The 27,353-nt window shown below is 47.3% G+C and overlaps 6 non-coding genes and 1 pseudogene across 6 annotated transcripts; all 7 read right to left on the bottom strand.

Annotated features, from left to right (window-relative positions):
• Positions 1–4,911: 4,911 nt before the first annotated feature.
• LOC130337517 (U2 spliceosomal RNA) lies at positions 4,912–5,129 on the bottom strand (annotated as a pseudogene).
• Positions 5,130–7,211: 2,082 nt separating this feature from the next.
• LOC130337458 (U2 spliceosomal RNA) lies at positions 7,212–7,402 on the bottom strand. The gene has a single exon (XR_008878336.1). It is a non-coding gene; the product is annotated as a U2 spliceosomal RNA (small nuclear RNA).
• Positions 7,403–9,495: 2,093 nt separating this feature from the next.
• Positions 9,496–9,686, bottom strand: LOC130337567 (U2 spliceosomal RNA). The gene has a single exon (XR_008878428.1). It is a non-coding gene; the product is annotated as a U2 spliceosomal RNA (small nuclear RNA).
• A 2,067-nt stretch (positions 9,687–11,753) lies between these two features.
• Positions 11,754–11,945, bottom strand: LOC130337495 (U2 spliceosomal RNA). Its single transcript, XR_008878371.1, has one exon. It is a non-coding gene; the product is annotated as a U2 spliceosomal RNA (small nuclear RNA).
• A 2,098-nt stretch (positions 11,946–14,043) lies between these two features.
• LOC130337566 (U2 spliceosomal RNA) lies at positions 14,044–14,234 on the bottom strand. Its single transcript, XR_008878427.1, has one exon. It is a non-coding gene; the product is annotated as a U2 spliceosomal RNA (small nuclear RNA).
• A 2,090-nt stretch (positions 14,235–16,324) lies between these two features.
• LOC130337565 (U2 spliceosomal RNA) lies at positions 16,325–16,515 on the bottom strand. Its single transcript, XR_008878426.1, has one exon. It is a non-coding gene; the product is annotated as a U2 spliceosomal RNA (small nuclear RNA).
• An 8,665-nt stretch (positions 16,516–25,180) lies between these two features.
• LOC130337526 (U2 spliceosomal RNA) lies at positions 25,181–25,371 on the bottom strand. Its single transcript, XR_008878387.1, has one exon. It is a non-coding gene; the product is annotated as a U2 spliceosomal RNA (small nuclear RNA).
• Between the last annotated feature and the right edge of the window lie 1,982 nt (positions 25,372–27,353).

The following is a 27,353-nucleotide window of genomic DNA, read 5'->3' as shown; positions in this document are numbered from 1 at the left end:
AGTTCCAAAATATGTGCAGCACCGTTTCGTCCACTCCGCAGCCATCTCTCGGGCACTTGGCTCTCGCCACCAGTCCTCGCCTGTGCTGAAACTCACGAGTAGGGAGGCACTGGTGGACGATTGCCCAGGCAAGATCCCTGTGTACATTCGCCAGAAACTTCCCGTACACGTTCCGCCATACCTTTTTGGATCTTGCCTGTGTGAAATTGGACACTGCCAGGGTAACCTCACTCCGCCTGAGGACCTTTGATACCTTTCTCTGGTCCCCCAGTATGTCAGGCTCCAAATCTTGGAGACCTAGGAGCCTGACTGTCTTTTCCAACACCACATAATGTTTTGGGGGACACAGAAGCACCGGAGCGTTCAGAGGGATGCGCAACCATCTTTTAAAAACCATGCCCGCAGCGTACCTTAAAAAGCAGCTAAAAATGCCATCGGATTTAATAATTTTAAAACAGAAACAGAAATACTTTATGTAAAAGAAAGTAAAAAGGTTAGGAACATCTTTCCCGCCATTATCTTTACTTTTGTACATAAAATCACGCTTTAATTTCTCCATTTTTGAACCCCATAAAAAAGTAAAAACAATTCTAGTTACTTTTTTAATGTATAAAATAGATGGAGGAAATACCATGGCAATGTATAGCATAATAGGGAGTAAAACCATCTTTATTATTAAAATCTTCCCCTCCATGGTAAGGTTTCTAAGATTCCACATTAAAATCTTCTTCTCCATCTTAGCTATAGCTGAATCCCAGTTAGGGCTCCCATCATTGACCTGGTTAAAAACAATACCTAAAACTTTAATTTGATCCTGTTGCATTGTGACTCCTGGGGTGATGGATGAATCCCAGGAGCCAATATAAAAACAGTCACATTTATCTGTGTTTAGCTTAAAACCAGAGACCTCGCAGAAATAGCTGGTGTTCCTCAATGCCCCCCTCATGGATGGAGAGTCCGGGCACAGTATGGTGACATCATCCATGTACCCCAACACCTTTAGATGGGTCCCTCCTCCACCAGGTATCGGTACGCCTCTTACTACCCGGTCTTTTCTGAGGAGGGCCATCAGTGGTTCGATTGCGCAAATAAAAAGGAGTGGGGACAGGGGGCAGCCCTGTTTGACACCTGATAAAAGAGGAACACCGCTGGTTAAAAAGCCATTAACAGAGACTTGACTAAAACAGGATCGGTATAAAAGCATGATTCGGCTTAAAATCGTTTCAGGCACTGCCATCTTTTTAAGAACTAAAAACAGGTATTCATGGGAGACCCTATCAAAGGCTTTTTCAAAGTCTAAGGATAAAATTGCTACAGTTTGATTTCTATCCTTAAAATACCATAAAACATCTCTTAAAATATTTAGGGATTCAGCTATAGACCTTCCAGGTACCCCACAAACCTGATTTGGGTGAATTAATTTATGAATAAAAGGTTTAAAACGGACAGCTAATAACTTGGCTAAAACTTTATAATCAACATTTAAAAGTGTGATGGGGCGCCAATTTTTTAGCATATCCTTTTCACCCTTTTTAAAAAGTAATGATACAATCCCCCTCCTCCAGGAAGGGGGAAGTTCATTAACAATAAAAGTTTCTTTATACAATAAAACCATATCATCCTTTAAAATATCCCAAAAAGCTAAATAAAATTCGATGGGTAAACCATCTTCCCCAGGGGCCTTCCCACTAGAAAAACTTTTAAAAACAAATAAAAGTTCATCTAAGTTAAGATCACGGGATAAAACCTCCTGGTCTAAAACATCTAGCTTAAAATCAAGGGAATTAAGAACATGTTCTAAAAAGGATGGATTAAGATCTTTCTTATTAAAAAGAAGCTGGTAGAAGTTAAAAACTGCATCTAACATGCCTTTTGGAGTGGATTCACCCTCAAGGTTTTGGATGATATCCCTCCTATTCATCACTTTTTTAAAAAAGAAACGGGAACATTTCTCGCCCTCCTCCAGGTGCTGCACATGTGAGTTAAAAATGATTTGTTTCCCTTTCTTTTCTATGGCATGTTTTATTTCAGTTTTAAGGTTTAAAATATCATTTTCTACATCCATACCAGCTTCTTTCAATTTAAAAAGTACATTTAAACGCATGTTAAGAACATAAAACCACTGTTTTTCCATTTTTGCCTTCTTCTTACCTGCTTTGATAAAAAAAAATCTGATTTTAGATTTGGTGCCCTCCCACCAGTGCAGCATAGGCTCGTGGGGTTTTCTTTGTGATTGCCAGCATTGGTAGGTCCGCACAAACTCCTCTTTTATCTCAGGGTCCTCTAGGAGTGTGGTGTTTAATCTCCAGAGGCCCCTTTTTGCTTTTTGCTCCCCCTCTAGCTCCAGGCCCACCAAGAGGAGCTTATGATCAGAGAAGATATTCTGCTCGAGCGTGCATTTCAGGGGTTTAAAAGCTCTAGAGGAAAAAATAAAATCGATTCTGGAGCTCACTCTTCCATTGGACCATGTGGCGCCTGGGTCCTCCGGCAAGAGATCCTTCCAGCAATCTTTCAAATTAAAATCATCAATAAAATTTTTAAGCAGGTAAGAAGTGCGGTCTTTACGATTAATATCCCCACCCTGCCGGTGTTCCCCATCACGTATGCAGTTAAAATCACCTCCCACCAGCAGGGGGGAAGACCCAACACAAAACAGTGGTAAAATTTCAAATAGTTCTGCCCGCTCCTGTTTATCAGGAGGGGCATACACATTTAAAACACGAATTAAAAGTCCATTAAAATATAGATGAATTAAAAGAGCTCTGCCAGGCACAATCTCAGTTACTGTATGAATAGAAAAGGACTGGCCTCGGCAGAGCAGCCCAACACCCACAGAACGACAGTCATTTGCACCGGACCATATGGATGGGCCCAGCTTCCAGTCTTCTTTTAAGTCTTTATAGTCCATTTTACTAGGGATTCCACATTCTTGTAGCAGGCAAAGGTCAAAGTCACATGTCTCTAGATAAGAAAATAAAGCAGCCCTGCGATCAGGGCTCTTTAAGGACCTCACATTGAGTGAGGCAATTTTTACAGGGATAGGCATAGTTTATGGAGAGTCCGTGCTTGGAGAATCAAAGTCAATAATAAGCTGCGTACCGTCATCCCCCGCCTGCGGGGTCATCAGCTCCTTGATGTTCTGAGGGTCGGAGCTTGAGATCGATGATGCCCCGACCCTGAGCTCGCTCTCGTCCGAACTACGGCACGCCGCTTTCCTTTGAATGTCTTCCTCTTCTTCTTCTCTTTGTCTTTTAAATGTCACACTGCTGTCCATATCCTCTGTGTTGCTCTCACTCGATGTAATCTCTGGCCCCCGGCTGATGGATCTGCGTCTTCTTTCATCATTTGACGACTGGAACTGCTGCACAGGGGCCTGTGAGGCCTCTTTTCCGGAACCTTTGCCGCTACCTTGGGAAGTTTTCATCGCTTGTTCCCCAGCAAGCGTTGCTGAGGACTGTTGCTCCAACTTCCCCATCGATCGACGATGGCCAGTTTTACCCACCGGGTCCACTGCTGGCGGGGCAGCAAACCCTGGTTTGGCGCCACTTGTCTTCTTGGCCCTGTCCTGTATAGGCGGAGTAACAGGACCGGGCTCAGACCTGGCCACCTGGCTCCCCTTCCGGCGGGCTTTCACCGGGGCCTCTTCGTCCGGAGCAGGGCGACCCTGGGCCAAGCCAGTACCTGGCTTATGCTGCAATTTTGGGTCCACTTTTGCCCCCACCGAGGCCCGTCGGCTGCCACCCGCCACAGGTGAGCCCCCTTCAGAAGTTTCGGCGGGCTCTTGAGCCAGGTAGGAAGTCGATCGACGTCTTTCAATTTCCCGGGCAGTAAACTCGATCACCCGCCCGGGCTTCGTGGAATCCCCATGGCCTCCCCCTAGCACTACCACCGGTGGGCCCCCCGATGGAGCACCAGAGGTCTTGGGCCTGGACCCATCAGTACCTGCCATCTGGGGTTTGGGCATCTTAAAAAAGGACGTCTTTTGTCCTGTCCCCTCTTTGGGTGGGCCCAGCCTTGACCCACCCATCGTAGTTTTTGCTTTATGGGGACAGGAATTAAAATCGTGATTTTCCTCTCCGCAGAGGTTGCACCTTATCGTATGGCTACATCTTGAGGCTATGTGACCTTCTTGGCCACACCTATTGCAGCGAATCACACGCTCCGCGCCGCAGGTCTCCTGGGTGTGGCCAAACCTCAAGCAATTTCGGCAATACATAGGCATTTGAGGATAGAACAGGAAGCCCCGAACTCTCCCGATGGCAAAATTTGGGGGCGGATGGCAAAGACCCCCAATACCACCGGGATCCTTACGGAGCTTGACCCAGAACTTCCTCTTGCCGTTCCAGAACCGCACGGAGTTCAAGATTTTGTTTGCGAATCGCACCTCTTCGCAGTATCGCCGAAGAAAAGTGGCTATATCCTCCGTGGTCACATGAGGGCTGTGCATAGCCACCACCAACGGTATATGTTCCTCACCATAGAGGAACTGGAACGAAAGACCGTCGAGTCGATCGTCCCTCTGGTCCGCACCAGACAAGGTTGCATAGATGTTATCGCAACACGCCGTGGCCGTGAAGGTGACGGTATACAGGCCACGGCTTTCCTGGTCATTTAGACACAGGATGTCCTCCCTGTTAAGGCGGAAGTAGTCAAGAAGAATCACCTCCGCAATGAAGCGGAGGTTCTTCAACTGACGATGGCTCTCCGACACCTCTATGCGGATGGTATTTCGCATCGACATTTCCCCAGAGGGGAAAGCCCAGGAGAACGGCATCTTCCACACCCAGGGACTAAGCCCCTTCCCCAATAGCAGCAGGGGCTCGGAATCCCGCTATAAAAGCGGAACCCTTACCCAAGGCAGAGGTCGGGGGTACCCTAGGTGCTTCCGAAGCTACAGGTAACGCTCAACGTACCGAAAATGCCTTCTGAGACACAAGGTCCCAGAGACAGGGGGATCGCAACCCGTTGTCCGTGGACTAAGCCCGCTCCCCAATAGCAGCAAGGGGGTGAAGTCCCTCCGTAAGGAGAGACAATCCCCCAAGGCCGAGAAGCGGGGTACCACAGACACCTTCCGACCAGACCAAATGCAGATACTACACTTGATCTTAGCCAAAAGGCCGAGAAGCGATAACCGTGAAAGGGGCGGGCCCAACAAGGTGCCCTTCATGGGCACTATCACTGCTTGCTGTCAGGGAGGCTGCCAGACAATTTTCCATGCACACTCTGGGCTGGGGGGCAGTCAACCACCAGTACACACAGCAGAACCTAAACCCATACCATTATTGCTAAGCAGCAAGACAGGGGCCCATTGCACTCCCACGGGGCCTTTTTAAATGCAATCCATAACCCGGATTTGCCAGGAACCCTTCTTACTCCTCCTACTTGCATGTGACACTGGGCTTAGGATCTGCATAGGAAACACACACACAAGCACACACCTACCTTTGTTGCCTGCAGATGCCTCCTTGGCTGTCCCCAAACGGTATCAAACCAACACCCACGGGAAGCTGTAAGCATAGAGGACATGCCTGCACCCCATTGGACTTACCTGTGTGGGTTAAACCCGGGTTATTTGACAACCTATGGCGGTGATGGTTCTGCTCAGGCAGAGCAGTGCTGATGCTCCTCATAAAGCTGTCGCTGCTGTGAAGGTTCTAGGTGACATCACAAATCCCTATGGTTACATACACAACAAAGCTGGGTTGTTGTTGTTTACACTCTGCAAGGCCTGTGGAAGTGAGTGACATCATAGCACTGTAGTTCTGAGGGTTCTAGATGGATGCAACAATCTCCTGTTGCTTCTATGAAGGCCATAATAGACGACATCACCAAACAGCTCCATAGTCACATACACAGCAAAGGAGAGATGTTGTTTACACCTAGTGATGTCAGTGGTATTGAGTGACATCACAGCACAGTGCTAAGGCTCCTGGGCCTGGACACAGCAGCGGCTGCAATATCTCAACGGAGAATACGTTTATATATATGTGTGTGTGTGCGCGTATATATATATATATATATATATATATATATATATATATATATATATTTCTCCGCCGAAATCACTTTTAAACCCATTTCCACCTTTTTTTCCCTTCTCTTCCTCTTACTTTTTTTTCACGTTTTTTTACGTTTTTCTCCTTTTCGCCTCTTTTCTGGGCGTATTATTCTTCTTTTTCTTCTTTTTTTTCGTCTAATGCATACCCCATCAGTGCAGCAATGCTTATTCAATACCGCCAGCAGATGGAGACACTGGGGGATAATTTTCTAAGGATTTATACTGATTTTTCCTGTCTGAATTTGTCGCACAGAAAGTTGCAGGCCAAATATGTGTGACATTTCTGCGACTTTAGCTTCTAGAGCATTTTTACAACATTATACATAGGTGCTGAATACATAAAAAGCGACTGTTCAGCGACAGACAAGTCGCATCGGCTGAAAGTAGGCCAGAATGTCAGTCCATGTTGGAGCAGGTTTAGATACAGTCTAAAGTATAGATCTCAAAGTCTGTGCACAGAATTTAGCAAGGGCCTCGCACCTTCTGATGCATCAGGTAGGTGCACAATAGCATAGCCTAACCCTCTGTACTTTGGTCTATATTGATGCGGGACATAGACAGCCAGCTGATGACCAATCCATTAGTGCAATGGATGGCTGGAAGCATTTGTCTTTGCCTTTGCAATACCACAGAAGCAATGCATGGTCAATGTACAGCAATGACACACCTGTGTGAACAGCCAGGAGACCCCCCCCCCCCATGTTATGTTACATAGTTACATAGTTAGTACGGTCGAAAAAAGACATATGTCCATCAAGTTCAACCAGGGAATTAAGGGGTAGGGGTGTGGCGCGATATTGGGGAAGGGATGAGATTTTATATTTCTTCATAAGCATTAATCTTATTTTGTCAATTAGGAACATTCAGCACCCACCCGCTATCAAGGCAGCTGCCTATCATGTCATGCCCTACCTGCACAGGTGTGCTGGCTACTCAAATGATCCAATTAAGGAGGCCATTTAGTCAGCAGCAGCAGAAGTCCTGTGCCTGGACGCTCCAACAGCGGCCAGACACAAGCAGAAGCAGAAGCAGCAGCAGCACCACCTTTTGTTTTTTGGCTGCAGCAGCAGCAAGGCCCACAGGGCTGGCTAGCTGGCTAGCCAGCAAGCAGGTAGCAATGAAAGTAGGAATCTTTCTTTTTAACCCTGTAAGGGGGTGGTGCACTGTACCCGAAGATACTGCCATATCGGGTCAATGCATAGGGCGACGGAAGCAAGCTTCGAAATCGGCCCCCGTTCTCAAAAATCCATTTAATATATGGTCCCCAGATAGGGGACGTATCAGATATTAAACTGATAAGAACAGATACTACACTTGATCTTAGCCAAAAGGCCGAGAAGCGATAACCGTGAAAGGGGCGGGCCCAACAAGGTGCCCTTCATGGGCACTATCACTGCTTGCTGTCAGGGAGGCTGCCAGACAATTTTCCATGCACACTCTGGGCTGGGGGGCAGTCAACCACCAGTACACACAGCAGAACCTAAACCCATACCATTATTGCTAAGCCGCAAGACAGGGGCCCATTGCACTCCCACGGGGCCTTTTTAAATGCAATCCATAACCCGGATTTGCCAGGAACCCTTCTTACTCCTCCTACTTGCATGTGACACTGGGCTTAGGATCTGCATAGGAAACACACACACAAGCACACACCTACCTTTGTTGCCTGCAGATGCCTCCTTGGCTGTCCCCAAACGGTATCAAACCAACACCCACGGGAAGCTGTAAGCATAGAGGACATGCCTGCACCCCATTGGACTTACCTGTGTGGGTTAAACCCGGGTTATTTGACAACCTATGGCGGTGATGGTTCTGCTCAGGCAGAGCAGTGCTGATGCTCCTCATAAAGCTGTCGCTGCTGTGAAGGTTCTAGGTGACATCACAAATCCCTATGGTTACATACACAACAAAGCTGGGTTGTTGTTGTTTACACTCTGCAAGGCCTGTGGAAGTGAGTGACATCATAGCACTGTAGTTCTGAGGGTTCTAGATGGATGCAACAATCTCCTGTTGCTTCTATGAAGGCCATAATAGACGACATCACCAAACAGCTCCATAGTCACATACACAGCAAAGGAGAGATGTTGTTTACACCTAGTGATGTCAGTGGTATTGAGTGACATCACAGCACAGTGCTAAGGCTCCTGGGCCTGGACACAGCAGCGGCTGCAATATCTCAACGGAGAATACGTTTATATATATGTGTGTGTGTGCGCGTATATATATATATATATATATATATATATATATATATATATATATTTCTCCGCCGAAATCACTTTTAAACCCATTTCCACCTTTTTTTCCCTTCTCTTCCTCTTACTTTTTTTTCACGTTTTTTTACGTTTTTCTCCTTTTCGCCTCTTTTCTGGGCGTATTATTCTTCTTTTTCTTCTTTTTTTTCGTCTAATGCATACCCCATCAGTGCAGCAATGCTTATTCAATACCGCCAGCAGATGGAGACACTGGGGGATAATTTTCTAAGGATTTATACTGATTTTTCCTGTCTGAATTTGTCGCACAGAAAGTTGCAGGCCAAATATGTGTGACATTTCTGCGACTTTAGCTTCTAGAGCATTTTTACAACATTATACATAGGTGCTGAATACATAAAAAGCGACTGTTCAGCGACAGACAAGTCGCATCGGCTGAAAGTAGGCCAGAATGTCAGTCCATGTTGGAGCAGGTTTAGATACAGTCTAAAGTATAGATCTCAAAGTCTGTGCACAGAATTTAGCAAGGGCCTCGCACCTTCTGATGCATCAGGTAGGTGCACAATAGCATAGCCTAACCCTCTGTACTTTGGTCTATATTGATGCGGGACATAGACAGCCAGCTGATGACCAATCCATTAGTGCAATGGATGGCTGGAAGCATTTGTCTTTGCCTTTGCAATACCACAGAAGCAATGCATGGTCAATGTACAGCAATGACACACCTGTGTGAACAGCCAGGAGACCCCCCCCCCCCCCCCATGTTATGTTACATAGTTACATAGTTAGTACGGTCGAAAAAAGACATATGTCCATCAAGTTCAACAAGGGAATTAAGGGGTAGGGGTGTGGCGCGATATTGGGGAAGGGATGAGATTTTATATTTCTTCATAAGCATTAATCTTATTTTGTCAATTAGGAACATTCAGCACCCACCCGCTATCAAGGCAGCTGCCTATCATGTCATGCCCTACCTGCACAGGTGTGCTGGCTACTCAAATGATCCAATTAAGGAGGCCATTTAGTCAGCAGCAGCAGAAGTCCTGTGCCTGGACGCTCCAACAGCGGCCAGACACAAGCAGAAGCAGAAGCAGCAGAAGCAGCAGCAGCACCACCTTTTGTTTTTTGGCTGCAGCAGCAGCAAGGCCCACAGGGCTGGCTAGCTGGCTAGCCAGCAAGCAGGTAGCAATGAAAGTAGGAATCTTTCTTTTTAACCCTGTAAGGGGGTGGTGCACTGTACCCGAAGATACTGCCATATCGGGTCAATGCATAGGGCGACGGAAGCAAGCTTCGAAATCGGCCCCCGTTCTCAAAAATCCATTTAATATATGGTCCCCAGATAGGGGACGTATCAGATATTAAACTGATAAGAACAGATACTACACTTGATCTTAGCCAAAAGGCCGAGAAGCGATAACCGTGAAAGGGGCGGGCCCAACAAGGTGCCCTTCATGGGCACTATCACTGCTTGCTGTCAGGGAGGCTGCCAGACAATTTTCCATGCACACTCTGGGCTGGGGGGCAGTCAACCACCAGTACACACAGCAGAACCTAAACCCATACCATTATTGCTAAGCAGCAAGACAGGGGCCCATTGCACTCCCACGGGGCCTTTTTAAATGCAATCCATAACCCGGATTTGCCAGGAACCCTTCTTACTCCTCCTACTTGCATGTGACACTGGGCTTAGGATCTGCATAGGAAACACACACACAAGCACACACCTACCTTTGTTGCCTGCAGATGCCTCCTTGGCTGTCCCCAAACGGTATCAAACCAACACCCACGGGAAGCTGTAAGCATAGAGGACATGCCTGCACCCCATTGGACTTACCTGTGTGGGTTAAACCCGGGTTATTTGACAACCTATGGCGGTGATGGTTCTGCTCAGGCAGAGCAGTGCTGATGCTCCTCATAAAGCTGTCGCTGCTGTGAAGGTTCTAGGTGACATCACAAATCCCTATGGTTACATACACAACAAAGCTGGGTTGTTGTTGTTTACACTCTGCAAGGCCTGTGGAAGTGAGTGACATCATAGCACTGTAGTTCTGAGGGTTCTAGATGGATGCAACAATCTCCTGTTGCTTCTATGAAGGCCATAATAGACGACATCACCAAACAGCTCCATAGTCACATACACAGCAAAGGAGAGATGTTGTTTACACCTAGTGATGTCAGTGGTATTGAGTGACATCACAGCACAGTGCTAAGGCTCCTGGGCCTGGACACAGCAGCGGCTGCAATATCTCAACGGAGAATACGTTTATATATATGTGTGTGTGTGCGCGTATATATATATATATATATATATATATATATATATATATATTTCTCCGCCGAAATCACTTTTAAACCCATTTCCACCTTTTTTTCCCTTCTCTTCCTCTTACTTTTTTTTCACGTTTTTTTACGTTTTTCTCCTTTTCGCCTCTTTTCTGGGCGTATTATTCTTCTTTTTCTTCTTTTTTTTCGTCTAATGCATACCCCATCAGTGCAGCAATGCTTATTCAATACCGCCAGCAGATGGAGACACTGGGGGATAATTTTCTAAGGATTTATACTGATTTTTCCTGTCTGAATTTGTCGCACAGAAAGTTGCAGGCCAAATATGTGTGACATTTCTGCGACTTTAGCTTCTAGAGCATTTTTACAACATTATACATAGGTGCTGAATACATAAAAAGCGACTGTTCAGCGACAGACAAGTCGCATCGGCTGAAAGTAGCAGGTTTAGATACAGTCTAAAGTATAGATCTCAAAGTCTGTGCACAGAATTTAGCAAGGGCCTCGCACCTTCTGATGCATCAGGTAGGTGCACAATAGCATAGCCTAACCCTCTGTACTTTGGTCTAGTATTGATGCGGGACATAGACAGCCAGCTGATGACCAATCCATTAGTGCAATGGATGGCTGGAAGCATTTGTCTTTGCCTTTGCAATACCACAGAAGCAATGCATGGTCAATGTACAGCAATGACACACCTGTGTGAACAGCCAGGAGACCCCCCCCCCCCCATGTTATGTTACATAGTTACATAGTTAGTACGGTCGAAAAAAGACATATGTCCATCAAGTTCAACCAGGGAATTAAGGGGTAGGGGGTGTGGCGCGATATTGGGGGAAGGGATGAGATTTTATATTTCTTCATAAGCATTAATCTTATTTTGTCAATTAGGAACATTCAGCACCCACCCGCTATCAAGGCAGCTGCCTATCATGTCATGCCCTACCTGCACAGGTGTGCTGGCTACTTCAAATGATCCAATTAAGGAGGCCATTTTAGTCAGCAGCAGCAGAAGTCCTGTGCCTGGACGCTCCAACAGCGGCCAGACACAAGCAGAAGCAGAAGCAGCAAAAGCAGCAGCAGCACCACCTTTTGTTTTTTGGCTGCAGCAGCAGCAAGGCCCACAGGGCTGGCTAGCTGGCTAGCCAGCAAGCAGGTAGCAATGAAAGTAGGAATCTTTCTTTTTAACCCTGTAAGGGTGGTGGTGCACTGTACCGAAGATACCTGCCATATCGGGTCAATGCATAGGGTGACGGAAGCAAGCTTCGAAATCGGCCCCCGTTCTCAAAAATCCATTTAATATATGGTCCCCAGATAGGGGACGTATCAGATATTAAACTGATAAGAACAGATACTACACTTGATCTTAGCCAAAAGGGCCGAGAAGCGATAACCGTGAAAGGGGCGGGCCCAACAAGGTGCCCTTCAATGGGCACTATCACTGCTTGCTGTCAGGGAGGCTGCCAGACAATTTTCCATGCACACTCTGGGCTGGGGGGCAGTCAACCACCAGTACACACAGCAGAACCTAAACCCATACCATTATTGCTAAGCAGCAAGACACGGGGCCCATTGCACTCCCACGGGGCCTTTTTAAATGCAATCCATAACCCGGATTTGCCAGGAACCCCTTCTTACTCCTCCTACTTGCATGTGACACTGGGCTTAGGATCTGCATAGCGAAACACACACACAAGCACACACCTACCTTTGTTGCCTGCAGATGCCTCCTTGGCTGTCCCCCAAACGGTATCAACCAACACCCACGGGAAGCTGTAAGCATAGAGGACATGCCTGCACCCCATTGGACTTACCTGTGTTGGGTTAAACCCGGGTTATTTGACAACCTATGGCGGTGATGGGCTTCTGCTCAGGCAGAGCAGTGCTGATGCTCCTCATAAAGCTGTCGCTGCTGTGAAGGTTCTAGGTGACATCACAAATCCCTATGGTTACATACACAACAAAGCTGGGTTGTTGTTGTTTACACTCTGCAAGGCCTGTGGAAGTGAGTGACATCATAGCACTGTAGTTCTGAGGGTTCTAGATGGATGCAACAATCTCCTGTTTGCTTCTATGAAGGCCATAATAGACGACATCACCAAACAGCTCCATAGTCACATACACAGCAAAGGAGAGATGTTGTTTTACACCCTAGTGATGTCAGTGGTATTGAGTGACATCACAGCACAGTGCTAAGGCTCCTGGCCTGGACACAGCAGCGGCTGCAATATCTCAACGGAGAATACGTTTATATATATGTGTGTGTGTGCGCGTATATATATATATAGATATATATATAGATATATATATTATATATTTCTCGCGCCGAAATCACTTTTAAACCCATTTCCACCTTTTTTTCCCTTCTCTTCCTCTTACTTTTTTTTTCACGTTTTTTTTACGGTTTTTTCTCCTTTTCGCCTCTTTTTCTGGGCGTATTATTCTTCTTTTCTTTCTTTTTTTCGTCTAATGCATACCCCATCAGTGCAGCATTCCTTATTCAATACCGCCAGCAGATGGAGACACTGGGGGATAATTTTCTAAGGATTTATACTGATTTTTCCTGTCTGAATTTGTCGCACAGAAAGTTGCAGAGCCAAATATGTGTGACATTTCTGCGACTTTAGCTTCTAGAGCATTTTTTACAACATATATACATAGGTGCTGAATACCATAAAAAGCGACTGTTCAGCGACAGACAAGTCGCATCGGCTGAAAGTAGGCCAGAATGTCAGTCCATGTTGGAGCAGGTTTAGATACAGTCTAAAGTATAGATCTCAAAGTCTTTGCACAGAATTTAGCAAGGGCCTCGCACCTTCTGATGCATCAGGTAGGTGCACAATAGCATAGCCTAACCCTCTGTACTTTGGTCTATATTGATGCGGGACATAGACAGCCAGCTGATGACCAATCCATTAGTGCAATGGATGGCTGGAAGCATTTGTCTTTGCCTTTGCAATACCACAGAAGCAATGCATGGTCAATGTACAGCAATGACACACCTGTGTGAACAGCCAGGAGACCCCCCCCCCCCCATGTTATGTTACATAGTTACATAGTTAGTACGGTCGAAAAAAGACATATGTCCATCAAGTTCAACCAGGGAATTAAGGGGTAGGGGTGTGGCGCGATATTGGGGAAGGGATGAGATTTTATATTTCTTCATAAGCATTAATCTTATTTTGTCAATTAGGAACATTCAGCACCCACCCGCTATCAAGGCAGCTGCCTATCATGTCATGCCCTACCTGCACAGGTGTGCTGGCTACTCAAATGATCCAATTAAGGAGGCCATTTAGTCAGCAGCAGCAGAAGTCCTGTGCCTGGACGCTCCAACAGCGGCCAGACACAAGCAGAAGCAGAAGCAGCAGCAGCACCACCTTTTGTTTTTTGGCTGCAGCAGCAGCAAGGCCCACAGGGCTGGCTAGCTGGCTAGCCAGCAAGCAGGTAGCAATGAAAGTAGGAATCTTTCTTTTTAACCCTGTAAGGGGGTGGTGCACTGTACCCGAAGATACTGCCATATCGGGTCAATGCATAGGGCGACGGAAGCAAGCTTCGAAATCGGCCCCCGTTCTCAAAAATCCATTTAATATATGGTCCCCAGATAGGGGACGTATCAGATATTAAACTGATAAGAACAGATACTACACTTGATCTTAGCCAAAAGGCCGAGAAGCGATAACCGTGAAAGGGGCGGGCCCAACAAGGTGCCCTTCATGGGCACTATCACTGCTTGCTGTCAGGGAGGCTGCCAGACAATTTTCCATGCACACTCTGGGCTGGGGGGCAGTCAACCACCAGTACACACAGCAGAACCTAAACCCATACCATTATTGCTAAGCAGCAAGACAGGGGCCCATTGCACTCCCACGGGGCCTTTTTAAATGCAATCCATAACCCGGATTTGCCAGGAACCCTTCTTACTCCTCCTACTTGCATGTGACACTGGGCTTAGGATCTGCATAGGAAACACACACACAAGCACACACCTACCTTTGTTGCCTGCAGATGCCTCCTTGGCTGTCCCCAAACGGTATCAAACCAACACCCACGGGAAGCTGTAAGCATAGAGGACATGCCTGCACCCCATTGGACTTACCTGTGTGGGTTAAACCCGGGTTATTTGACAACCTATGGCGGTGATGGTTCTGCTCAGGCAGAGCAGTGCTGATGCTCCTCATAAAGCTGTCGCTGCTGTGAAGGTTCTAGGTGACATCACAAATCCCTATGGTTACATACACAACAAAGCTGGGTTGTTGTTGTTTACACTCTGCAAGGCCTGTGGAAGTGAGTGACATCATAGCACTGTAGTTCTGAGGGTTCTAGATGGATGCAACAATCTCCTGTTGCTTCTATGAAGGCCATAATAGACGACATCACCAAACAGCTCCATAGTCACATACACAGCAAAGGAGAGATGTTGTTTACACCTAGTGATGTCAGTGGTATTGAGTGACATCACAGCACAGTGCTAAGGCTCCTGGGCCTGGACACAGCAGCGGCTGCAATATCTCAACGGAGAATACGTTTATATATATGTGTGTGTGTGCGCGTATAAATATATATATATATATATATATATATATATATATATATTTCTCCGCCGAAATCACTTTTAAACCCATTTCCACCTTTTTTTCCCTTCTCTTCCTCTTACTTTTTTTTCACGTTTTTTTACGTTTTTCTCCTTTTCGCCTCTTTTCTGGGCGTATTATTCTTCTTTTTCTTCTTTTTTTTCGTCTAATGCATACCCCATCAGTGCAGCAATGCTTATTCAATACCGCCAGCAGATGGAGACACTGGGGGATAATTTTCTAAGGATTTATACTGATTTTTCCTGTCTGAATTTGTCGCACAGAAAGTTGCAGGCCAAATATGTGTGACATTTCTGCGACTTTAGCTTCTAGAGCATTTTTACAACATTATACATAGGTGCTGAATACATAAAAAGCGACTGTTCAGCGACAGACAAGTCGCATCGGCTGAAAGTAGGCCAGAATGTCAGTCCATGTTGGAGCAGGTTTAGATACAGTCTAAAGTATAGATCTCAAAGTCTGTGCACAGAATTTAGCAAGGGCCTCGCACCTTCTGATGCATCAGGTAGGTGCACAATAGCATAGCCTAACCCTCTGTACTTTGGTCTATATTGATGCGGGACATAGACAGCCAGCTGATGACCAATCCATTAGTGCAATGGATGGCTGGAAGCATTTGTCTTTGCCTTTGCAATACCACAGAAGCAATGCATGGTCAATGTACAGCAATGACACACCTGTGTGAACAGCCAGGAGACCCCCCCCCCCCCCCATGTTATGTTACATAGTTACATAGTTAGTACGGTCGAAAAAAGACATATGTCCATCAAGTTCAACCAGGGAATTAAGGGGTAGGGGTGTGGCGCGATATTGGGGAAGGGATGAGATTTTATATTTCTTCATAAGCATTAATCTTATTTTGTCAATTAGGAACATTCAGCACCCACCCGCTATCAAGGCAGCTGCCTATCATGTCATGCCCTACCTGCACAGGTGTGCTGGCTACTCAAATGATCCAATTAAGGAGGCCATTTAGTCAGCAGCAGCAGAAGTCCTGTGCCTGGACGCTCCAACAGCGGCCAGACACAAGCAGAAGCAGAAGCAGCAGAAGCAGCAGCAGCACCACCTTTTGTTTTTTGGCTGCAGCAGCAGCAAGGCCCACAGGGCTGGCTAGCTGGCTAGCCAGCAAGCAGGTAGCAATGAAAGTAGGAATCTTTCTTTTTAACCCTGTAAGGGGGTGGTGCACTGTACCCGAAGATACTGCCATATCGGGTCAATGCATAGGGCGACGGAAGCAAGCTTCGAAATCGGCCCCCGTTCTCAAAAATCCATTTAATATATGGTCCCCAGATAGGGGACGTATCAGATATTAAACTGATAAGAACAGATACTACACTTGATCTTAGCCAAAAGGCCGAGAAGCGATAACCATGAAAGGGGCGGGCCCAACAAGGTGCCCTTCATGGGCACTATCACTGCTTGCTGTCAGGGAGGCTGCCAGACAATTTTCCATGCACACTCTGGGCTGGGGGGCAGTCAACCACCAGTACACACAGCAGAACCTAAACCCATACCATTATTGCTAAGCAGCAAGACAGGGGCCCATTGCACTCCCACGGGGCCTTTTTAAATGCAATCCATAACCCGGATTTGCCAGGAACCCTTCTTACTCCTCCTACTTGCATGTGACACTGGGCTTAGGATCTGCATAGGAAACACACACACAAGCACACACCTACCTTTGTTGCCTGCAGATGCCTCCTTGGCTGTCCCCAAACGGTATCAAACCAACACCCACGGGAAGCTGTAAGCATAGAGGACATGCCTGCACCCCATTGGACTTACCTGTGTGGGTTAAACCCGGGTTATTTGACAACCTATGGCGGTGATGGTTCTGCTCAGGCAGAGCAGTGCTGATGCTCCTCATAAAGCTGTCGCTGCTGTGAAGGTTCTAGGTGACATCACAAATCCCTATGGTTACATACACAACAAAGCTGGGTTGTTGTTGTTTACACTCTGCAAGGCCTGTGGAAGTGAGTGACATCATAGCACTGTAGTTCTGAGGGTTCTAGATGGATGCAACAATCTCCTGTTGCTTCTATGAAGGCCATAATAGACGACATCACCAAACAGCTCCATAGTCACATACACAGCAAAGGAGAGATGTTGTTTACACCTAGTGATGTCAGTGGTATTGAGTGACATCACAGCACAGTGCTAAGGCTCCTGGGCCTGGACACAGCAGCGGCTGCAATATCTCAACGGAGAATACGTTTATATATATGTGTGTGTGTGCGCGTATATATATATATATATATATATATATATATATATATATATGTGAGAAGCCTACGGCTGAATTTGTGGGAGGGGCCGGGTGTATTTAACGTTCGGCCTCTCTGCAAGCCGGCACGTTCATCGCACAGCGTTGTTCGCACAGCGTTGGAGACGTTACAGGAAGGGACGTCAGCAAGCGGGGATTTCCGGTTCCGGTCAGGTGAACGGCGGGCGTTCAGCCAGGGGACACGCATCGATCTCCAGGACTGAATCCAGAGGACGGGTAAGCGCTGGATACAGGGGCCTTTAGTGGCCACGCCCGTGAAACGTACAGCCCCGCAAACGGTTCCTCGCAGGGGGGACGGCAGATTCGCAGCCAACTGATTCTGCCAGGGACGCTTAGATGGCAGTGCAGAGTCTGTGAGGGGGGGGTTGATTGGCAGCATGTCGGTACTGAGGATGGTGATAACTTGTTATGTCGTTATTTCTGAGTGATCACCGGCGGTGGTTGTGACAGGGTACGTGCCATGCATATCGCTGACAAGAAGGAGGGTACAAGGTCTTCAATCTTGACGATGGGATAACGTACTATGTGGCTGGGTATTGTTACATTATGCATTTATACTTTATAGGCTTAAAAGTGCGTAGGACAAGTCCTGGCAAAACAGTCAAAACTCATAGGTATGTTCCAAGGTATATGTATTAGCACTGGGAACCGGTAGTTGTCACAGTTGATGCACATTACTGAGATACATTGACAGCTATGATTGATCTGACAAGGCACAGGCTGTGACTACTCTGGAGATGTGATCACGGGGATACCACGTGCAGTGGGGCGGAGGTCATGTCTCCAGGGGGTCAACAGCCGCAGCTCATCCGGATAGATCTCAGTATATGACAACAGAACAGGGGCCAACACAGGGGGGGACATAACAGTAAACCTCTGAAACGACTATTGGCGTCTGACGCGTCAGGGCATGCATGCGCAGGTGTACGCACATGCAGAGGGTGGGTGCAGATGCGTATGCATGTACATGTGGGGGGCATGGTCGTATAAAAAAAAAATAAAAAAGGGGGACGGGTGTCATTCCTTGGACAGGCCCCATGGCTAGCATCACAGGACATACGGAACGCCACACAGGAGCAAACATTGACACTCCCGCATAACAAGGACTACTGGCACGTGGCCAGAGCACACCGTATAGCTCACGTTACGGACTCATAAGAGTAACCAACAACTGCAGTCCGACACGATTTAGGGGCAGCATTCACAGCTGGTCATCTTCAACTCGTTTCCAGGTGTGCTACTGACACGTTTTTCAGAGCATACCACACGTCACGCACATATGTAGGAGTTTAACCTGTTATCCTGACACGCTTTCAGGGGGTGACCTACAGCCAGGTTTGCTACTGACACGTCTTTCAGAGCATACCACACGTTACGCACTTTTGTAGGAGTTAACCCGTTGTACTGACACGATTTCAGGGGGGTAACCTACAGCTGGTTTGCTACTGACACGTTTTTCAGAGCATGCCATCGCGCTACACACTTGAATAGAAGTGAACCGTCACCCTGACACGCATGCAGGGTGGCGGGGGGGGGGGGACATAACAGTTATTGGCTGCTGACACGTTTTCAGAGCATACCATACGTCATTCATTGGTAGGAATTTAACCCGTTGTCCTGACACGTCTTCAGGGGGGTAACCTACATCTGGTTTGCTGCTGACACGTTTTCAGAGCATACCACACGGCACACGTACGATTAAGCGCAGATCCACTTATCCTGACACGTTCTTCAGGAGGGTAGCTACGACTCATTGCTGCTGACACGTCTTCAGAGCAATACACTTATAATTAGACTATCTCCCGAAACATCTTGCAGGACGGAACCACGACAAGACAGTTGCGGACACATTTTCAGAGCAATTCGCACGAGGCGACACGTTGCGTTCACACGGTCCACGACAGGGGCTTGTGCTCCGCAGGCCTTAGAACCTTATGTCACGATGGTGTAAATGTTGGCGGTTTCACTGTCCCACGATCATGTTTTCACGACAATTGGGATGGTCTAGTATAGTCACGGTCAACGAGCCAGGAGAGTTGGTCTAGGTAGTACACGGTGAGGTGGTAGGCACCTGAGTCGATAGTAGGAATGTTATAGCATGTGTTAATATATCGTGTTGTCCTAGGTCCTTGCCTGACGGTTGACGGTGGTAGTTGGCAGGTTAGTAGCAGAAGGGCTTATCAACTAGAGTCGGAAGGCATACATGGTTTTCATGTTTTATTAATCTCTCCCCGGCACCCGTCATGGCCCGGACAGGTGGAGGCATTATGTCGAACGCATCAGACATCGAAGACACGTTGTCTGTCCCAGAAACCCCTGCCAGGAGTTCCGAGCAGGGAATAGGCACGGCGTACAGATCCTGGACAATTCCCAGATTGATGGAGGAGCTTCGCAAGAAGGGAATTCCATTTCCGGCGGCAGCTAGGAAAGCAGAATTATACAAGCTGCTAACATCAGGACAGGAAGCGAGCGGCAGTCAGCAGGACATGTCAGGGCAGACAGTAGCCACGTCCCTGGCACAACTGCATTCTATGATGAACAGCATGTTGTCCTCCATGTCCAGCCTGGAATCCAGAATGGACACATTCGAGAGGGGTAGTGCGTCCCAAGCATCAGTTCCCCTCGCGGCGGTTGCACCCGCAACCCCAGCTACGCCTATGGTGGCAACTCCTGTAGGTAGGGGAACAACTCCTCCAAAAATCACGCCATCACACTTCATTCCCGCTTCCATCCGCAAGGATATTCTGGACGGCAAGGACGTTAACCTGGCATCCTTGCTTATCAGCACCCAAGACGTCACTGAGACGAAGACGGTAGCATGTGGGGAGGTCTCGGTGGTCTTCAAGAGCAAGGATGCCAGGTTAAACCGCAAGCTCACTATAGTAGAGTTTGTGATTGCTTTCAGCCTATACAGGGATGTGATCTGTACTGAGAAACCAGAGAGGAGGGAAGAGCTGGACCTGTATTTGTACAAATTATCAGAGTTTGCGTACAAATACGGCGGGTCGTACTTCTACGAGTACCACAAGTCCTTTGCGGCAAAGGCTGCGGCAGGGGTCAGTCAGTTCGCTTACGAAACAGACTGGGGAGTGGTAGACACCGAACTGTTTTGTAAGCATTTTGCTGGGTTGAAGGCTCCGACCTGCACCATCTGCCAGTCTATTTCACACACAGCCCCGTGGTGTTCCAGCGCCAGCCACGAGCCTGAGCCAAGTACCAGTAGGGGGGTCACGGCTTCTCCTGCTCCCGGGCACAAGTTCTCGACTGCTGTAGACAAACTGGGGCGCCCTGTGAGGTACCTGGGCAGGAGCCAGGTATGCAACAACTACAACTTGGCAAGTTGCAATTTCAGCAACTGCAGGTTGTTGCACGTGTGCTTGCTCTGCTTCCGGGCCCATCCCAGCTCATTGTGCTCTCAGAGGTCACAGCAGTCGTGACTAGGCGGGGTCCAGGTGGATGCGCTGGCTGGTGTGTTGGCAGATCACCCGGAACGAGACTGGGTACAATGGTTACTCACAGGCTTCAGGTCGGGTTTCCACACAGGCTTAGTGTCTTTACCTCAATCTACGTTTGAGTGCAAAAATTTACGGTCAGCCACGCAGCAACCCCAGGTCGTTACGGAATTAATCCAACAGGAGTTAACCAAAGGCTTCATCATCGGGCCATTCCAGACGTCACCATTCGAAGTCTGGAGGGTCAGTCCGGTCGGGGTGGTGACAGGGAAATTCTCCAATAAAAAACGTTTAATTTACGACTTATCTGCCCCATATTCTTCTGTAGTACCCAGCCTGAATGCCCTGATCCCATCTGAAGAATTTGCTATGAAATATGCTTCAGTCGACCTCGCTATACAAAATATTCTTCAGTTGGGAACAGGTACATGGTTAGCAAAGGCAGATATTGCCGATGCCTTCAAGTTGCTACCAATAGCAGAAGAGTTGTGGAAGTGGTATGGCATAAAGTGGCAGGGCATGTACTATTTCGCCTCAAGACTCACGTTCGGCTCCAAGAGCAGCCCGTGGTTGTTCGAACAGCTAGCAAGAGCATTGCACTGGGTACTGGTAAATGTGTCAGGTTGTAGACACGTCATACATTACTTGGACGACTTTCTCCTGTTAGATCCCCCAGGCGGTAATCCCAACAGTCTGCTAGCACTGAGGTCTTTATTCGACACCCTGGGTATACCAGTATCTCATGGGAAAACGGAGGGACCATCAGCTAAGATTACATTCCTAGGTGTGGTACTGGACACAGAGAGAATGCAGGCCAGCCTGCCCGCAGACAAACTCAGTAGAATTAAAGAAACCATCCAGAAATTCATGAGAACACGAGTGACATCAAGGGTTGAACTACAGAGCTTGCTAGGCATGCTAGCTTTCGCAATGCGGATAATTCCGCAGGGTAGATCTTTTGTATCAAGGCTGTTGGCACTACTGTCACTAGCAACAAAGTCAGGTAGTCCGGTCAAGTTAGGTCCTGAAGCGTTGGCAGACTTACACATGTGGCATGATCACATCAGTCAGTGGAATGGGGTGTCAATTTTCTTGCCAGCTGTCACTCTCGACTCCCCTAAGGTGTACACGGATGCCACAGGCACACTGGGTTTCGCAGCAATCCATGGCGAGCAGTGGATGGCCAGCCGATGGCCACCAGAGGTTATGGATGTCCCTGGGTTCAGCCGCACTTCCGCCTTGTTTGAAGTGTATCCCATAGTGGCAGCAGCACACGTCTGGGGATCCTCATGGTCCAAATCCACGGTCACGTTTTTCTGTGACAATTTGGCCACAGTACAGACAGTTAACAAGGGTAGATCCAAATCATTACAGGTCATGAGTTATTTGCGCAGGCTAGTATGGATAGCACTACAACACAATTTCAACTTCATTGCAGTACACATAGCTGGAACTTGCAACACAGCGGCTGATGCCTTGTCTAGGGGTAACTATGATCTTTTTTTCCAGGTCTCACCAGGTGCGGAGCCAGTAGCCACCACAGTGCCTTCACATCGGGTGCTAACTCTGGATTGAGGCGTTACTCCCTGATAGCAGAAACTTTAGTGAGGAGTTCATTAGCCCCAAGGACAAGGAAGGCTTACGCAGCAGCCATCAGCTTATACAGCTCGTTTCTGGACAGACACGCCTTGCCTTGGGGCTTTAGCATTTCCACTATACTACAGTTCATTGCCTTTTGCCACTCTGACCTGAGCTTGTCTTACAACTCCATCAAGTTACATATATCCGGAATTCAACACTACCATGCTTTACAATTCCCTGAAGAGCCTTCCATATGCTCAATACATCTTATCAAAGCGGCATTAAAAGGGGTTAATTCTACCTCCATCCCGCGGGTGGGTACACGGCAACCTATTACAGGGGAAATCTTCAGAAACATGTCGAATCTTCTCGACTCCGCCCCGTTCGGGTGGTTCCACAGCAAGGTTATCAAGGTCGGCATATATTTGGCGCTTTATGGGTTTTTGAGGCCTGGGGAGATCACTTGTGCGTCACGTTCAGCACCTTTCGTAGACATAGGCCAACTCAGCATTAAGCAAAGTCATGCAGAGCTCACACTACGGGTCACGAAAACCTGCAGGGAGTCCACCATGGTGCGGTATTATCCCTCCGGTAACCCCTGGTGCCCTCTTGCGGTACTCACGGAGTGGGTAAACATCATGAATGGCAAACCAGAGTTAAAGCCACTGCTGCCTTTTGATTCAGCTCCTCTCACCACCGCTCAGTTTGTCAGTCATGTACGCACGTTGATTAGGCTGTTAGGTCTTGACCCACGCTGCTACTCAGGACACTCGTTCCGCATTGGAGCAGCCTCCGCAGCCTCCAAACACGGAGTACCGGTCCATATATTAAAAAAATTAGGAAGATGGAAATCAGATGCCTATGCGGCATACATTCCCAACCCCCAGTTAGAAATGGCGGATGTATTCAAATTTTTAGTGCTGTAATAAATAAAAGTAATTTTGCTTTCACCATTTACCTAACCGTGTTATCATTTTTTGCCCACTATAGGCGTGCCCTCGTTCGCGGTTTGGGCACAATTCAACCGCTGTTAAGATTCAGTAGTAAGGGTCAGTTAGTATCAGTCCAGGTTAAGGCATGTGTGTTCAGTGGCAGGATGTGTTTTACAGGTGGACGAGTTGTGAAACAAACAGATCAAGACAAGCATTGGTAAGTACGTCCAATTCCACTATCATGGGCCACGACCACAAGTGAGAAGCCTACGGCTGAATTTGTGGGAGGGGCCGGGTGTATTTAACGTTCGGCCTCTCTGCAAGCCGGCACGTTCATCGCACAGCGTTGCCCACCCTCCCAAACCCATTTTTCATTTATCACCAATAGGGCATGCCCACTATAGGCGTGCCCTCGTTCGCGGTTTGGGCACAATTCAACCGCTGTTAAGATTCAGTAGTAAGGGTCAGTTAGTATCAGTCCAGGTTAAGGCATGTGTGTTCAGTGGCAGGATGTGTTTTACAGGTGGACGAGTTGTGAAACAAACAGATCAAGACAAGCATTGGTAAGTACGTCCAATTCCACTATCATGGGCCACGACCACAAATATATATTTCTCCGCCGAAATCACTTTTAAACCCATTTCCACCTTTTTTTCCCTTCTCTTCCTCTTACTTTTTTTTCACGTTTTTTTACGTTTTTCTCCTTTTCGCCTCTTTTCTGGGCGTATTATTCTTCTTTTTCTTCTTTTTTTTCGTCTAATGCATACCCCATCAGTGCAGCAATGCTTATTCAATACCGCCAGCAGATGGAGACACTGGGGGATAATTTTCTAAGGATTTATACTGATTTTTCCTGTCTGAATTTGTCGCACAGAAAGTTGCAGGCCAAATATGTGTGACATTTCTGCGACTTTAGCTTCTAGAGCATTTTTACAACATTATACATAGGTGCTGAATACATAAAAAGCGACTGTTCAGCGACAGACAAGTCGCATCGGCTGAAAGTAGGCCAGAATGTCAGTCCATGTTGGAGCAGGTTTAGACACAGTCTAAAGTATAGATCTCAAAGTCTGTGCACAGAATTTAGCAAGGGCCTCGCACCTTCTGATGCATCAGGTAGGTGCACAATAGCATAGCCTAACCCTCTGTACTTTGGTCTATATTGATGCGGGACATAGACAGCCAGCTGATGACCAATCCATTAGTGCAATGGATGGCTGGAAGCATTTGTCTTTGCCTTTGCAATACCACAGAAGCAATGCATGGTCAATGTACAGCAATGACACACCTGTGTGAACAGCCAGGAGACCCCCCCCCCCCCCCCCATGTTATGTTACATAGTTACATAGTTAGTACGGTCAAAAAAAGACATATGTCCATCAAGTTCAACCAGGGAATTAAGGGGTAGGGGTGTGGCGCGATATTGGGGAAGGGATGAGATTTTATATTTCTTCATAAGCATTAATCTTATTTTGTCAATTAGGAACATTCAGCACCCACCCGCTATCAAGGCAGCTGCCTATCATGTCATGCCCTACCTGCACAGGTGTGCTGGCTACTCAAATGATCCAATTAAGGAGGCCATTTAGTCAGCAGCAGCAGAAGTCCTGTGCCTGGACGCTCCAACAGCGGCCAGACACAAGCAGAAGCAGCAGAAGCAGCAGCAGCACCACCTTTTGTTTTTTGGCTGCAGCAGCAGCAAGGCCCACAGGGCTGGCTAGCTGGCTAGCCAGCAAGCAGGTAGCAATGAAAGTAGGAATCTTTCTTTTTAACCCTGTAAGGGGGTGGTGCACTGTACCCGAAGATACTGCCATATCGGGTCAATGCATAGGGCGACGGAAGCAAGCTTCGAAATCGGCCCCCATTCTCAAAAATCCATTTAATATATGGTCCCCAGATAGGGGACGTATCAGATATTAAACTGATAAGAACAGATACTACACTTGATCTTAGCCAAAAGGCCGAGAAGCGATAACCGTGAAAGGGGCGGGCCCAACAAGGTGCCCTTCATGGGCACTATCACTGCTTGCTGTCAGGGAGGCTGCCAGACAATTTTCCATGCACACTCTGGGCTGGGGGGCAGTCAACCACCAGTACACACAGCAGAACCTAAACCCATACCATTATTGCTAAGCAGCAAGACAGGGGCCCATTGCACTCCCACGGGGCCTTTTTAAATGCAATCCATAACCCGGATTTGCCAGGAACCCTTCTTACTCCTCCTACTTGCATGTGACACTGGGCTTAGGATCTGCATAGGAAACACACACACAAGCACACACCTACCTTTGTTGCCTGCAGATGCCTCCTTGGCTGTCCCCAAACAGTATCAAACCAACACCCACGGGAAGCTGTAAGCATAGAGGACATGCCTGCACCCCATTGGACTTACCTGTGTGGGTTAAACCCGGGTTATTTGACAACCTATGGCGGTGATGGTTCTGCTCAGGCAGAGCAGTGCTGATGCTCCTCATAAAGCTGTCGCTGCTGTGAAGGTTCTAGGTGACATCACAAATCCCTATGGTTACATACACAACAAAGCTGGGTTGTTGTTGTTTACACTCTGCAAGGCCTGTGGAAGTGAGTGACATCATAGCACTGTAGTTCTGAGGGTTCTAGATGGATGCAACAATCTCCTGTTGCTTCTATGAAGGCCATAATAGACGACATCACCAAACAGCTCCATAGTCACATACACAGCAAAGGAGAGATGTTGTTTACACCTAGTGATGTCAGTGGTATTGAGTGACATCACAGCACAGTGCTAAGGCTCCTGGGCCTGGACACAGCAGCGGCTGCAATATCTCAACGGAGAATACGTTTATATATATGTGTGTGTGTGCGCGTATATATATATATATATATATATATATATATATATATATATTTCTCCGCCGAAATCACTTTTAAACCCATTTCCACCTTTTTTTCCCTTCTCTTCCTCTTACTTTTTTTCACGTTTTTTTACGTTTTTCTCCTTTTCGCCTCTTTTCTGGGCGTATTATTCTTCTTTTTCTTCTTTTTTTTCATCTAATGCATACCCCATCAGTGCAGCAATGCTTATTCAATACCGCCAGCAGATGGAGACACTGGGGGATAATTTTCTAAGGATTTATACTGATTTTTCCTGTCTGAATTTGTCGCACAGAAAGTTGCAGGCCAAATATGTGTGACATTTCTGCGACTTTAGCTTCTAGAGCATTTTTACAACATTATACATAGGTGCTGAATACATAAAAAGCGACTGTTCAGCGACAGACAAGTCGCATCGGCTGAAAGTAGGCCAGAATGTCAGTCCATGTTGGAGCAGGTTTAAATACAGTCTAAAGTATAGATCTCAAAGTCTGTGCACAGAATTTAGCAAGGGCCTCGCACCTTCTGATGCATCAGGTAGGTGCACAATAGCATAGCCTAACCCTCTGTACTTTGGTCTATATTGATGCGGGACATAGACAGCCAGCTGATGACCAATCCATTAGTGCAATGGATGGCTGGAAGCATTTGTCTTTGCCTTTGCAATACCACAGAAGCAATGCATGGTCAATGTACAGCAATGACACACCTGTGTGAACAGCCAGGAGACCCCCCCCCCCCCCATGTTATGTTACATAGTTACATAGTTAGTACGGTCGAAAAAAGACATATGTCCATCAAGTTCAACCAGGGAATTAAGGGGTAGGGGTGTGGCGCGATATTGGGGAAGGGATGAGATTTTATATTTCTTCATAAGCATTAATCTTATTTTGTCAATTAGGAACATTCAGCACCCACCCGCTATCAAGGCAGCTGCCTATCATGTCATGCCCTACCTGCACAGGTGTGCTGGCTACTCAAATGATCCAATTAAGGAGGCCATTTAGTCAGCAGCAGCAGAAGTCCTGTGCCTGGACGCTCCAACAGCGGCCAGACACAAGCAGAAGCAGAAGCAGCAGAAGCAGCAGCAGCACCACCTTTT

This window comes from Hyla sarda, unplaced genomic scaffold, assembly GCF_029499605.1.
Source record: "Hyla sarda isolate aHylSar1 unplaced genomic scaffold, aHylSar1.hap1 scaffold_497, whole genome shotgun sequence".
NCBI classification, from domain to species: domain Eukaryota; kingdom Metazoa; phylum Chordata; class Amphibia; order Anura; family Hylidae; genus Hyla; species Hyla sarda.
The sequence above is the reverse complement of the archived record's forward strand: the minus strand, read 5'-3'. Positions and strand labels throughout refer to the sequence as shown.